General features: G+C 63.4%; 1 long non-coding RNA gene across 1 annotated transcript; it reads right to left on the reverse strand.

Annotated features, from left to right (window-relative positions):
• Nucleotides 1–79: 79 nt before the first annotated feature.
• Nucleotides 80–5603, reverse strand: LOC132016850 (uncharacterized). Its single transcript, XR_009404027.1, has 2 exons — nucleotides 3059–5603; nucleotides 80–1960 (listed from the first exon to the last, which is right to left on the reverse strand). It is a non-coding gene; the product is annotated as an uncharacterized LOC132016850 (long non-coding RNA).
• Between the last annotated feature and the right edge of the window lie 8674 nt (nucleotides 5604–14277).

Below are 14277 nucleotides of genomic sequence, written 5' to 3' on the forward strand. Positions count from 1 at the left end.
GGAGCCAGAGGACAGGAACGGGGACCGAGCGAAATTCTGTCCACCAGCAACACAGCGGGGTGGGAATCTCCAGGCGGTCATTTTATTTATTTGATAGAGATCGAGAGAGGGACCACAGCAGGAGGAGTGGCAGAGGGAGAAGCAGGCTCCCCACTGAGTAGGGAGCCCAATGCGGGGCTCGATCCCGGGACTCCGGGATGGTCACCTGAGCCGAAGTCAGACACTTAACGATGGAGCCACGCAGGCGCCCCTCTCCAGACAATTACTGAGAAACCAGACGGAGAAATCAGACATGTGTGGGACAGGACAAAGGCCCTAGTGCGGCACCATCAAGGCCGGGTGGGCCACCGGGACGGACCCCCCTGCTGGCGCCCTGCAGGGGGCAGCCGGCGGAGGGAGGTGAGCCGCAGGAGCAAAGATCACTGACGGGAAGCGACTGGGGACCTCGTGGGGTGATGGTCAGATGCCTGATCCAGATACAGGTCCTCGGAGGGCAGGCTCCTGGCTCCACCCTCGCTGGGGTGCAGAAGAGAAGTCCCGTGGACTCCGCAACACAGAAGCCACGTGCACTGCGGCATCAAAACCCACGACTGAGCCTGACCCGGCCCCCGCTGGACCTGGAGAAGGCCACGTGCACAGGCGGGTTGGGTTATGGGAGCAGGAGCACGTGACAGGCCTCATCTCCTGGACTGTGTTCTGATGCCGGACGTCTGCCTGGCAGTGTCCCCCACCAGGTGCTGGCGAACAGCAGGTAGCCCTGCCCCTCCAGCAGCGTCCTTGGGGCCACACAGGGTAGAAGCAGGTGCCTTCTCTGGCCACAGCCCCTTGGCTGTGGTTTAAGGGTTTAAGAGCCTGTGGGCCCCTCCCGGAGACACGGCACTGTGGGAGTGACCATGGACTTGCAGCAGTGCGCTCCAGGAGGACACGTCGATGCCCATCGCAAGGATTCCTTCCAGGTCTGGAAGGTGACACACTGGCACGCAGATATCCCCGAGGGCTCCCTGGAAGGGGAGTGGTTGTGGAGGCAGCAGTGTAGAGGTGGGCACAGCCCAGATACTTTCCTTGAAAGCGCATGGAGGCACCAGAGGCCAAGAAAAGAGGTTCCGTCTACCTCCAAGAGAGCTGGGTGCCTCGGGCCTGCTGGGAAGCCCCGAGCTCAGCTGGCCAGTGACACTGACCTACCGCCGAGGTCCCGAGGCTACGGACGGGTCCCGGCAGGAAGGACACGAGCTCTGCACCAGGCTGTGCGGGCTGGCGGTGAAGGCTTCTGGAGGGCGCTCCTGAGCGGGAGACACTACCGGATCTGGGCGGCGGACCATCATTTCTTCACTCAAGGGGCTCCCTCCACAGCCCCCCGCGTCCGAGAGCCCTCCCCCCAGAGGACTGATGTGGCAGAGAAGGATCGGGCAACGGAAGCAGGGTTGTACACGCGTACACGTGTGCTCACACGCAGCCCAGTGGGGCCTCACTGACAGTCCCCCGCACGCAGGGTGTGTTGCTGGTGGGTCTGGGGGAGGGGCGCTGCGGGGCCGCGGGCACGGCCACTCTCCTGTGCCCAGAGGCACCTGCCCACGAGACCAGGACCAGAGTGGGGCTCTCAGGGAGCCAGAAGCAGTAGCGAGGTCTTCATACCCAGCGTGGAGTTCCTGACCTGACGCCGAGCCCTCACCCCCTCTGGCCGAGCCGGTTGCGGAGAAAGTAGCTCCAGTGTCTGGTGGTCGGACAGGGGTGGGTGCAGGGCAGGTGGTCCTGGTGCAGGGGGCTTGGCCGCCGGGCCTGGGGCCCTTCCAAAGGTCACGAATGGAGGTGCCTGGGTGGCTCGGTGGGTTAAGTCTCTGCCTTCGGTTCAGGTCATGCCCCAGGGTCCTGGGATCGAGCCCCGCATCGGGCTCTCTGCTCAGCAGGGAGCCTGCTTCTTCCTCTCTCTCTGCCTGCCTCTCTGCCTGCTTGTGATCTCTGCCTGTCAAATAAATAAATAAAATCTTTAAAAAAAAATAATGAGTATTTGGTCTTCGTTCCGGTTTGGGACACACAGTTCCTAAAACTCTTGTCATCTCCAAAGTCATCAGAGTATCTCCGTGTGACCCTGGGATGACTGGTGGCTTTGGGACAGAGGCTGGTGTCCAGAGAGGCCAGGCGTGCAGAGCGCCCCAGGGAGGGGGGAGGACGGGAGATGGAGTCTCTCACCCAGGTGGTCACCACGCCCACGCAGAGGAACCACCACGCAGGCTCCAGTCGCCGGGGCTGGTCACCGACCACATGTCGGTGCCAGGAGAGAAGCACCCAGAGAGCACGTGGACACCCGTGGCCCTTCCGTGCGGCCGTTCCCGACTTGTCTCCTTTCTAATAACAGGGAGTAGCAAGTGAAGCCCCTTCTGAGCTCTGGGTGCGGATCCGGGTCATCGTGGAACCTGAGGAGGGATCGCGGGACCCCCTCCCCCCGTTTCCAGAACACAGCTGGACATGCCATTGACGCCCTCAGTGGGGGCCGCCCTGGGGGGCTGAGCCCTTCACCTGCGGAGTCCAACGCAGACTCCGAGCCAGCCGAGTGACCGCCGGCTCGCAGGACCCCGGCTGGTGGCCAGAGACTCGGAGAATCTGCTATCGGTGTTGGGAGGCAGCTCGCCCGGGCCCCCCGTGTGCACCCTCATCTGTCCTGGGACTGGTCAGAACGCGCCCACGGATACAAGTGTCCCTCGTCCCCTTCCCCTCGGCAGAACCCAGTCCTGGCCCTTCTTACCTCCCAGAGTTTTGTTGCTTTTGTTTCTCGGGACCCGACTTGCTAGGCCGCTGGTGTTACTGGCCTCCTCGGGGAAGCTTCTGGCTGGGGCCTCCCCGCCACACCTCTCCCCGCAACCACACCACTGACCTCTGCCCTCAACAGTGCACGGTATGGGTTCTGTGGTGCTTCTTCCTGCTTCCGCAGCGGGCGGCTGGGCTCCCGGGCCTCGGTCCCCGGTGACCACCCGGACCCCACGCCTCCCCCCAGCCCCACTCGGCCACAGCCCACAGGGCCCGAAGGCCGCTTTTTCAACATTGTTTGCTTTGGGGGTTTTACCATTTCCACCGTGACTTCTTCATGGGCGCTTCGGTTGTTAAGAGGAGAGGTTTTACGTTCTGTTGCTCTCGAGTGCGGCCACGTGATGCGGAGGCCTCTGCTTCGTGGAGACGGTCTCGTGGCGGGCGTGGGGGGCCGGGCTCCAGGAAGGAGGAGCCCGGGGGAGGACGGCCCGCGCCAGGCCCCACGTTCGCCACCCGCACGCAGAGTGCCCTGGACGGCCCGGCCCGGCTCTCCTCGGCCGCAGCTTGTCTTGGCCACGTGACAATAAGAGCCCCCCCCCCCCGGCCCGCGGTCAGCTGAGGACGCTCGCCACACTGCAGGCTTTGACCCACTCCCGGGCTCCAGAGACAAGCCCAGGAGGAGCAGCCCACGGCCCTCGCTGCACCCCTGCCCGCCGTCCCTGATCGGGTCCCACGGCCGCCCTTCAGCACCCTGGCTCAGGCGGTCGCGGGCCTCCCAGGCCTTCCCCGACCCTTCCCATAACAGCCCTCTGGACTCCCCAGAAAGGGTCCGTGCAAGTTTTCCAGTAGCTGCCGCGGGCCTTACTCAGAAGCTCTGGGCATCTGTGCCCCAGGGGCCTTCGTGTGGCAGCCAGGAGCACCTCTCCCCCCACCAGCGACCCAGCGCCAGGTCCCTTTCAGACCATAAGGATCCTAATTCCAAAACGCCAACAGAGTAGCTGGGAGGCTGAGCGGCGGGGCGTCAGCCAGAGACCAGCTACCGGCTGATTGGAAACAGCCCCGAGGTCTGCCAGCTGCCACCTCTGCTCTAGGCTCAGCCTTCGCACTGTCGGGGTCCCCCTGGGCACCCCGGTGTCGGGGTGTTGGAGCCTCTGGGCTCTGAGAGGGGATCCTCACCTCCCCGCCTGCCAGGCCCCCTCAGCTCAGCCTGGGTGGCCCTTCACAGCCCCTGCAAGGCGGGTCCTCAGAGCCTTCCCCGGAGCGGGGTTCCTGCCCTTCACGAGGGGCACCCTGACCTCAGTCGCAGGCAGACCCTTGCTCTGTTCACCCAGCTGGGCCCTCATCTGTCCACCGGACAAAAACAGCCCTGAGCCTGGCGTGGGGTGGTGGCCGCGGCCAGTGAGGGAGGGACACCGCCGGGGGGCCAACGGCCTGGCAGCGCCAGAGACTGGGAAGATGCAGCGGGAGCCGGGGTGGGGGCAGGGGTCCCGGCCCAGCCGGGGCGAGCTCTCAGCCTGCATTCTGTTTAATCAACGTGTTGGCTGTTGCTTTCTAAATCAAGATTTCCAAAAGCGCTTATTTTGGACAGAACGAGTATTTCCGTTCCTCAGGATAAAGCAAACGTGCATCCCGAGTCCTTTCTCTCGGGGCTCATGCTTCTCCGGAGGATTAGACGTCGCTGCGTTTCCTTAGTGCGTCTGCCCGCGTGGCTGCCCGCGTGCCGGTGGCAGTGCCGCCTTTCCTGGCCTCCCGCTTTCCCGCCGGGCGCTCCATTCTGCATTCTTCACAGAAGCCTGGTGCGAACAGCTGGCAGCCAGACAGCCCGTGGTGCAGCCCCTGAGGACACCCTGAGGACCCCAGAATCTGGGCAGCGACGCGCTCCAAGCTGTAAGGCCAGTGACTGAGGCGGCGCGTGTGGGCGCGTCCGCACGTGGGTGTGTGTTGCCTGCATACGGTGTGCGCGCGTGTATGTTGGCCGGCGGGACATTCCAGGCAGAGGGAAGACCACCGACGGCGAGCCTCCCACTGCACCGGAGCCACAGAGGCAGCCTGTGGCGCGTCATCGAAGCCACGTGGTTTGGGAGCGGCGATGAAGCTGGTTGGACGCCAGCAGGCTGGGGTGGTCATGAGGGTGTGACACAAGGGAGAGGGGACAAGGCGATGGGCCTGGTCCTGCCCTCTCTTCCTGGCCAGGGGCACGTGGGCAGGAGTGGCCTCTCCAAAGCCATCGCCCCGTCCCCCGGCGCTCCTTCCCCCTTGTACGGGGACCCTGGAGGCCTCTTGTCCCCACTGACATAGCTCAGGACAGAGGAGGACCGCCCCACCCACACCAGACGGTGCCACGAGTGGCTTCACAGAAGCATCGGAAATGATCAGGCTTATTTATCCTTGTGTCTGCCTGCCGGCCATCGCAGGGGCTCTCGCGGACAGGCCCTGCCCATCTTCTGATCGTTGCCTCCCGGGCCCCTGCTCGGGCGTGGCTCCAGGCCTTTGTCTCCACAAAGCATTTAAAATCCTGGCTCTGGAAGCGACTGGCTGTCTGACCTTGCGAAGCTCCGCATTTCTGGGTCTGTCTCCGCGTTTGCCGCCGTCCTGCGCCCCAGCGGGGCTTCCTGCGAGCCCGTCTCCTTCTTGTCCTGCCGAGTCACCATGAATGGTCCTCACGCAGTCCCACCGGCGTCGCACCTTCCCCACGGTTCCAGCCTCCGCTGCTGGGTGTCCTTGCAAGCAGCCTGGCTGCAAGGCCCAGGTCAGGCCGTCGTAGGTCTCAGGTTTTTGTTACCACGGCACAACCTGGTCTGTCCTGACTACTACAGAACAGGGGCCCTGCAGGAGAGAGTGACATTGAAAAAAACATTTAAATTAATTAAATTCCACGGGACCTTGACAGCACACGACAGCAAGCTCATGGGATTGGACCTAGTGTGGCCGGTCTTGGACGGGCTCCTTCCCACGCAGGGAGCCTGTCGCTGTTAGCAGATCTCGGCGGCCTCGTGGGGGACTTGGGCCTGCTCCACGCCTCTCTTGCTCCAGAAGGCTGGCCTGGGTACGTTGTGCCGATGAGCAGTCACATGACCGACTTCCAACCAATGGCAACCGGGGAAGTGAGCTAAGCTTGCTCCCTTTCAAGATGACCCTGAAGGACACATGTTCCCAAAGATAGTGGAAAGGTGACAAAGAGCGGGTCTGCCCCCGTGAGGCCACAGAGCGCCATGGAAAGGGAGGGCTGGGGGGTCGAGGACGGGGTAGGGGGGCCGAGCCCCAGCACGGAAGCCGGGGCAAGCCGCGGACGGCCCGCGAGGAGGCGGGTGAGTGGCGTGAGCTTGCAGCTGCCCGGAAGGACGGGGCGTGTGCGAGCTTGGCGCTTCCAGTCTCCCGAGCGAGGCCACAGTGAGGCTGACAAGGCCTGGGGGGAGGCCGTCGGCTCACGCGCAGGCGTGCAGGGACGTCACTGGAGGGAGGCCGGGTGGTGTGGAGTGGCTTGTCCCTGGGAGGACACGGGGACTGGGCCCGGGAGGGGGAGTATGGGCTGGTCTCCTTGGAGGCGGCCCCTTGGCACCGGCTCCCGCGATGACGGCAGGCTGCTGGAGCAATCCCAAGGGCACGGCACTTCCATCCCCGTTCTCCAGAGAAGCAAAAGCCGGAGCAGACGTTTGTTGCAAAGGACGGGCTCATGGGGCAGCAGAGGCTGGCCCTCCTGAGAGATGCAGCCAGCAACCTGGAGGCCCAGGGGAGCCGAGGCTGTGAGTGCTGGTCTAGAAGCGGAGACCAGCCTGTCTGCATGGGCCTGAGTGCAGGAAGAGACTCGTGTGTCGGCTCACACGGGCATCAGGAAGAGGTCCCTGCATTCAGCCTTTTTTTGCGAGTCAGGCCGTCCACTGATTGGGTAAGGCCCACCCACATCAAGGTTCTATTCAGTCTACACATCCCAATGTTAATCCCATCCAGAAACATGCTCAAAGACACGCCCAGATTAATGTTTGTCCAAACGTCTGGCTCTCCGTGGCCGGGCCAGGTGGACACACACAGTTAACCCCCGCACCAGGCTTCTGTCCCCATAACGGTGTGGGTTGCACCTGGCCTCCCCCTGCAGGAACACAGCGCTCGGTGCCCGGCTGACACGGAGGAAGCTGCAGGAGCTGGGGGCTGGGTGGGGGTCTGTCAGAGTCCAAGCCCGAGCCTGCTCCCTCGCGGGGAAAGAATATTCAGTTGGATACACGTGTCTGTGCCAGGGCTTGCCCCTGAGACGCAGGGTTTGACCCCTTGAGAGACTCCGGGAATGCAGCTAAGTCATTGCTAGACGTGCCGGGAAGCAGTGCCTTAGTCACTGGGGTGACCACAGCAAACATCACGGACGGGACTCACACAGCCGACCGTCACTGTCCCCCCGTCCCGGAGGCCGAGACCTGGGACGCAGGGGCTGGCAGGGCGGGGTCCCCCTGTGTCCTCACGGGGTCGTCCCTCTGTGCACATCCGTGTCCTGACCCCCTCTTCTCCTAAGGACCCGGGTCCCACGGGATCAGGGCCCAGTGACCCTGCGTTCCCTCCAGCCCCCTCTACAGGCCCCAGCTCCGGATACGGCCACATCGAGGGCTAGGACTTCACCACGTGAATGTGGGGGGACAGTGCAGTGCGTACCACAAAGTGAGATAAAAATGCGGGGTGTGGGCACCTGGGTGGCTCAGTCATTACGTGTCTGCCTTCACGTCACGTCACGTCAGCTCAGGTCATGATCTCGGCGTCCTGGGATTGAGCCCTGCATCGGGCTCCCTGCTCAGCGGGGAATCTGCTTCTCCCTCTTTCTCTGCCTGCTGTTCCCCCTGCATGTGTACTTTCTCACTCTCGAATAAATAAAATCTTTAAAAAAAAATGCAGGACCTCAGAAAGGCGGGCACACCAGCGGCACGTTACCCGGTGAGGCCTGCACCTTTGGTTTCCTATCACTGCTAGGACACAGAACAGGACACAGAACAGATAACTCCACGCACAGGGCTTGGAAGCTGCATTCTGTGGCTTTGCCCAGCTCCAGGGGCCAGAACGGGGCCTCGGGGTGCTGGAGGGTCCCATCGCCTGTGCAGACCCCAGGGTGCAGCTCCTCTTTCCCTTTGCCAGCATCCGGCGCTGCCCTACTCGGCCCATAGCCGCTCCTCCGTCTGCTAAGCCGCGAGGGCAGCCTCTTCGGATCTGCTTCTGTTCCACCACCTTCTCCGCTGACTGTCCCCCTGCCTCCCTCGTGGGCCTCGTGCTGATGCCCAGCTAGGTCCCCCCAGCTCAGAGTCCTTCATGACACCTGCAAAGCCTCCTTGGCCATCGAAGGGGACAGTCCCAGGCCCCAGGGATTTGGATCTGGGTATCTCTGATACCCAGCTATGTAGCCGACAGAGCCAGAAACCCCACCAGTTGTCTGTGCTCCATGGGTGACCCCGGGGGACACCCGGCTTGCCAAGACAAGGAGGAAGATCCGGTGAGTGGGGCGCCAGCACCACTGAGAGCAGCAAGGAAGCCCGGCACTGGACAGGCCCCTTCGGAGCTGGACTCAGAGGGCAGGCGGGAGGGTGGCGTCCTACCCAGCAGAGGCCAGCAGCGGACCCTCAGAAGCAGGGACAGGGTGCTGTCCTAGGAGCAACAAGCTGGGAACCTGGGGCTCCGGGGCCCGCAGAGAGCTCTGACCCGGTCAGCGAGACATGACTTTCCTGGGGCAAGACCCACGGATGGCCGGGAGGGTCCTGCTCCAGCTTCCATCACAAGAGGCAAAGGGTGTTTGCTCGGGAGCCTGAGAGTGGCCGCCCCATTAACGGCAGAACGATGCACCCAAATTCATATGTGGCCGTCCTGACCCCTGGCGCCACAGAGCTGGACCGTGTTGGAGAACGGGGTCTTCAGAGAGGGGATGCAGGTAAAACAACGTCATCGGGGTTGGGCTATGTCCCCTGGGGAGATGAACCTGGGGAAGGGTGGGCGGGCTTCTGCAGGTCCCCAGGGGCACAGAGGCGGGGGCAGGGCAAGCTTTCCCCCTCTCTGCCTGGCTCACGGGCTCCTGCCTCCGGACATGGACCGAACACATGCGGTGGGCTCTCCTGGTGCTCAGGCCTTCGGGTCACAGCCCTCGGGACCCGTTCCCCCAATCAGTCTCTCGGGGCGTATTCCATCCACAGGCCCTGGTTCCCTGCAGAACCCTGGCCACCACAAAGCTCACCGGAGTAGCACACAGCTTGGTGCTGCTGGGCCAGCCTTGTGTCCCCGCCGGAGCGGACGGCATGGCCAGGAATTACCTGGATGTGTTCTGCCCCTCTCCCATCAAGAAGGCATCCTGGACGCTTCTGCCCCAGCCCTGGGGAAGAGGTGCACAAGCAGACCCACAGGAGTGGCCACGACAGGCAGGGGTCGTAGCAGCACGCATCTGTCCCCCAAGGGAGACACAGAGAGACCAAGACACAGGACGGGCTCTGACCTTGGTCCCTCAGATGTTGCCTCCACCCCAGGCCCTGGGGCAGAGAAGCTTTGGGGATAGATGAGGAAGCCCCTCCCATCGAGGCTGCCCCCCAGGCCACTGTCAAGCCCCCCGCTGGGGCACCATCCCTCTGGAGGCCCGCGATCCCTCCTCCGCCTGCAAGGGGCAGCCGTGGGTCTTAGCAGAACCAACGCACCAGCCAGGCTGGTCTTCCCTGAGCACAGAACCCTCGATGAGGGCTGGACGGACCAGCACGGGACCCGCCAGCAACTGCCCCGGCCCCGGGGACTCCACGTCCAATGTGGCAGGAGGGGCGGCAGTGGGCCTGTGGCCCCGCGGGGCAGCACAGAGGCCACACGGCTCAGAAGTGGGTGTAGACAGTGGACCTTTATTCTCTCGCGGTCTGGAGGCCGGGAGTCCAAGACCAGGTGTGGGCGAGACAGAATCTGGTCCAGCCGCCTGGAGTCTGTTCCTTGTTTGTAGGGCTGGGCTGGCCCTGGTCTAGGCATCGGCCTGGTCTCAGCCTCCTCCTTAAACACCTTGCTCCCTGGGTCTGCCTGATTCCCCTCGGCCCGCTGCATCCACCAACAGGACCCCCCAAATCAAGCACACGGGTCGCGCCACTCCTGGCTGGCCACCCCCATCTCCCTCCGGCCACAGCCTCCGATCCGAGCACGCCTGACACGTCCCCATTTTCAGCTCTACGGAGACAGAGCTCACACTGTCTCCGCTCAGTTCAAGGGTACGGTACGGGGGCACCTGGCCGGCTGAGGCGGTGGAGCACGTGACTCCGGGTCTCCGATGTGAGCTCGAGCCCCACGGGGGTGGGGGGGTCTAGGCATTACTTAAGAAGAAAAATTAAATCTTTAAAAAGAATCACAAAACAAAGTGGAGAGCTCAGTGGCGTTCTGTGTCTCTCTTTTCTCATGTTCACAGGGTTGTGCAACCGTCACCACCCACCTCACACCCACCCTCTGCCAGGGGGCCCTCGAGCGCCTGCAGGGGAACCGCTGGGTCACACGGTGACTCTAAGTTTAGCGTCTGGAGGAACTGCTGTCTGTGCCCCACGGCGGCGGCATTTCCCAGCCCGCCAGCCCTGCCGATTGCCTCACACCCTCACTGACCCGCGCCACCGCCGCCCGTCTGTCTTTCTCACGGTGGCCGGGGGCGGGTGGGAGGCCGTGAGCTTCTGGGCCATCTCACGTCTTCCCCCCAAAAAATGCTGATTCCGGGGGCAGGGGGCTGTGAGTTCTTCTCATGTCCTAGATACTTGTCTCTTACCAGACCTACAATTTGCAGGTTTGTTCTCCCAACTCGTGGGTTCCCTTTCCGCGCCCTCCGTGATATCCTTTGACACGACAAAGTTTTTAAAATTCGGCCAGGTCTAACCTGGGTGTTTTTTCTTATTTTGCTCGCGCCTTTGCTGTCACACGTGAAGGACTATGGTCTCACACCGAGGACCGTGACCCACTGCAGCTCATTCTGCGTTGGTTTTGGGGCACGGCGTGGAGTGCGGCCCCTTGGCTCTGTGGCGTGTGGACACCCAGGGGTCCCAACATCGTGGCTGGAGAGGACTGTTCTTGGACTCCCTGGATTGTCCCGGGGCCCCCACTGAAGCCAACCGGCCAGGAATGCGCGGTGTGTTGCCGGGTTCTCAAGGGTGCTCCAGGAGTCCTGAGCTGTCTCCACGCTGGGCACCACCCTGTCGCAATGGCCACAGCTCCCGGGGGCTCATGTCGGGAAACACCAGTCCAATGACTTTGTTCTTCTTCCTTGAGGTGGTATGGGCCCCCTGGGGCCCCGGGGGTCCCTGGGAACTTTAGGATGAGCCCAGGAAGAGCCCGCCAGGGTTGCGACAGCGGCCGCGCACAGGCTGTGGGTAAATCTGGGGAGTCGGGGCACGGCGGCAGCACCGTCTTCGGATCCGAGAACACTGGGTATCGGTCTACGTTACACCTTCTTCAGGACCTTTCCACAGTGTCTTGAAACGTCCAGCGCACAACTGTCAACCTCCTCTGCTACATTGTTTGCCGGGTCCGTTGTTCCGTCTGTCGGCATTCCCCGCGGGATGTCTCTGCGGATGGGCCGCTGCTCGCAGCACGCTGCTGTGTTTCAGATTTTAAGTCTTCTTTTTTTTCCTTTTCGTTTTTTTCCTTATCTTTCTTTCTTAACTATCAGGCTGTCCGGCTCTGGGCCTGCCCCCCCGGTCTCTGCCCGCTGCAAGGGTAGTGGCTGACTCCGTTTGGGAGCACCTGCCCCATAAACAGCCTGTTTGGGTCGTTGGGAGGCCCTTGTTGATTCCCACAAGAGGCCAAGGCACAGAGGCGCGGCTCAGCGACTCCCCCAAGAGAGCGTGTGCTCCGTGGGAGCAGTGAGCCCGGGCCCCTGCCGTTGCCCCAAAAGGCTCTGGGTCCGGCAAGCCCAAGGAGGCCGAGCCCTCCTGCCTCCCCCAGGCCAGGCCCTGCTCCACGTGCCTGGACATGTCCCCCCATGTCAACCCCCGAAAATACTGGGAGATGCGCTGCCACAGATGGGGAAACTGAGGAACTAGCATCAAGTTGCACAGAAGACTCAGAGCCAGACCCAGAGGAGCGGTGGAGGCCGGGTGCTCCCGCCACGCTGCCTCTCCTGAGCACATCACACCAGCAGCCCCACCTGCCCCCTCAGGGCAGGGCATTCCCCATCCCAGGCACAGCACAGGCAGGCCCTCCCCCACTCTCTAGTGCAGCCCCTCTGGGTGCTTGTCCTTTCCCAGGACGCACCCCATGGACGCCCACCTGCCCCCTTCACTCCCACCCGGGTCAGGTCACAGCCGCCTGGGATGTTCAGTGTGGCGTGTCGGGAGACTGGCTGCAGGGGGCCCCGAGGGGACGTTATTTCCAGGGGCGTCCAGGAGGGTGTCTCTGGATGACAGGAGCTGGCGTTGGTGGACGTGGCAGGTGGCCCTCCGCAGTGCAGGTGAGCCTTACCTGGTCTCCTGAAAGCCTGGTTAGACCAGAAGGTGGAGGAGGTGGGGACTCTCCCCCCGTTCCTGCCTGGGGCGTCATACCTCATCTTCTCCAGCCCTCCGACTGGGACCTACACGGCCGGCTCCCTGGTTCCCAGACTTTCAGGCTTGGGCTGAATCCCCCCACCAGCACTCCGGGGTTCCCAGCTTGCAGGCGGCAGATGCTGGGGTGTTCTGGGCTTCCTGAGGCCCGGAGCCTGTCTGTAATCTGAACCTCCTGGGGCGTCTCTGGAGGACCCTGAAACATGGCTTCTGGGTCCCCTGCTGTCCTCACAAGGTCAAGTTGGTGGGCCACTGGGCAGGGCACTTCAGAAGCGGACCGGAGGTGGAACCCTCCTGTGCCAGGCAGCCGCAGGTGGCCTCGCACACCGTCACGGCCCACTCTCCAGGGAGCCCCCGATGCCTGTGGAGTGGCCCCACTATGGGCAGAGGCAGCTTGCTCTCACCTGTGTCCCCATTCAGTGCAGAAGCCAGACCCGTGCAGAGACCCTCCGGTCGCCCCCACACACTCAGATCTCACGCAGCCCCATGCTGGGCTTCAGATTGGCCCCCGACCCCAGCGCCTGCCCCCACGTCAGCATCCAGTCCCCTTCCCCCATCTGCTGCCATCTCCTGGCTCCCTTCCTCTTCCTCCAAACGTGTCCGCTTTGCTGCAAAGGCTTCTTCCCAGCACCCTGCAGGGCTGGCTGGCTCTTTCTCAGTCTTTAGGGCCTGGGTCCCCTGGAGACCCCCCCAAGCTCCCTATGCCGTTGGAGCACTCCAGCTGCTACTACCCTTTAATTATCCTTCCTAGCATTGGCTTGATGGTTGTGGGGTCCTTGAGGGAAGGGGTCCTGGCTGTCCAGCTCCCACAGCCAGCGCCCTGGCCAGCACCCTGGCACACAGGTGGGACCCAGTAACCACTGATGTATGACTAGTCTTAGAACATGCCAGCCGGACCTGACCGGTCTTGAGGGCCAGTACACCAGGGGCACAGCATACAAGGTTCTGCCCCCTACCATGCTCATGGTCCCCCTCTGCCCCCCTTCCAGAGGGCCAGGGAAGGCTTTTCTCTGAGGACTTAGCCCACAGCTTTGGCAGGCCCACTCAGGTAATCAGCGATAAATGTCTGTATTCTTCCGAGATGTTGATTTTGAAAGATCTGGACGTTCTTCTGTGTCACCTTTGAGTAAATGGCATTTTGATTTTTTTCCCCTTTTAACCCTGAAGCGGCTGGCGGTCCACGGCCACCCACACTGCAGTGAGGTACCGCGACAAATCCAGGTCCTGAGGGGTGGCGGACCCCTGCGGGACACGTCCCCTCCCCGTCCTCAGCAGCCAGCAGGGAGGGCCGCAGGGCCTGGCCCCCACTCCTTCAGGAAGCTGGTCTCCCTGTGGGGCTGGCCTCCTGGGGGGACGAGCACCAGCGGTGGGAGCACAAAGTACACTGTGTTTGGAGCTTGTCCTATAGGTGGTTTGGGGCTCCTAGACATTGAACACTGGTTCAGAGTCACCCTCTCAGGAACTTTTCCAAACACAGACTCCTCTAACAGTGCTCAACGACGTCCCCTTACCCTGGGACAAGGGCTTGGCGGCCTGGAATCGCGTTCCAGAGTCTTCAGGTCAGGTCGGCTGACTATGGGCCTCGTCACTCACCCAGGGTCCCCACCCCGGAGCACTGTGGGCAGCGCCATCACTGGTGTATCACCTCCTCCAGGGAGCCTCCTCGGATAACCAACCCAAAGCGCCGGAGGGAGGACGACAGCAGGGGAGGGTCTTCCCAGGGCGCCCCTGACGCAGGCCCGCCCCCCCTCCGCCCCCGCACCGCCCCTCCCTCGCTCCGACCTGGGGGTTGGGGGCGCGCGCGTCTGACCCCCGACCGAGCGCGTGCTCGCGGGGGGAGGGGCTGCGCGCGCGGGCGGCGGGGGCGGGCCCGGTGGGCGGGGCCTCGGAGCCTTATAACAGGCGGCGGGGGCGCGCGCGTGGCCAGAGAGCGAGCGCGCAGCGGCGGCGGTCGACCCAGCGCGTCCCGGCCCGGCCTCCCGCGCCCCGCGCCCCCGAGTCCCCGCGCCCCGCGCCCCGCGCCCCGCGCCCCGGG

This window comes from Mustela nigripes, chromosome 1 (genome assembly GCF_022355385.1).
Source record: "Mustela nigripes isolate SB6536 chromosome 1, MUSNIG.SB6536, whole genome shotgun sequence".
Classification (NCBI taxonomy): domain Eukaryota; kingdom Metazoa; phylum Chordata; class Mammalia; order Carnivora; family Mustelidae; genus Mustela; species Mustela nigripes.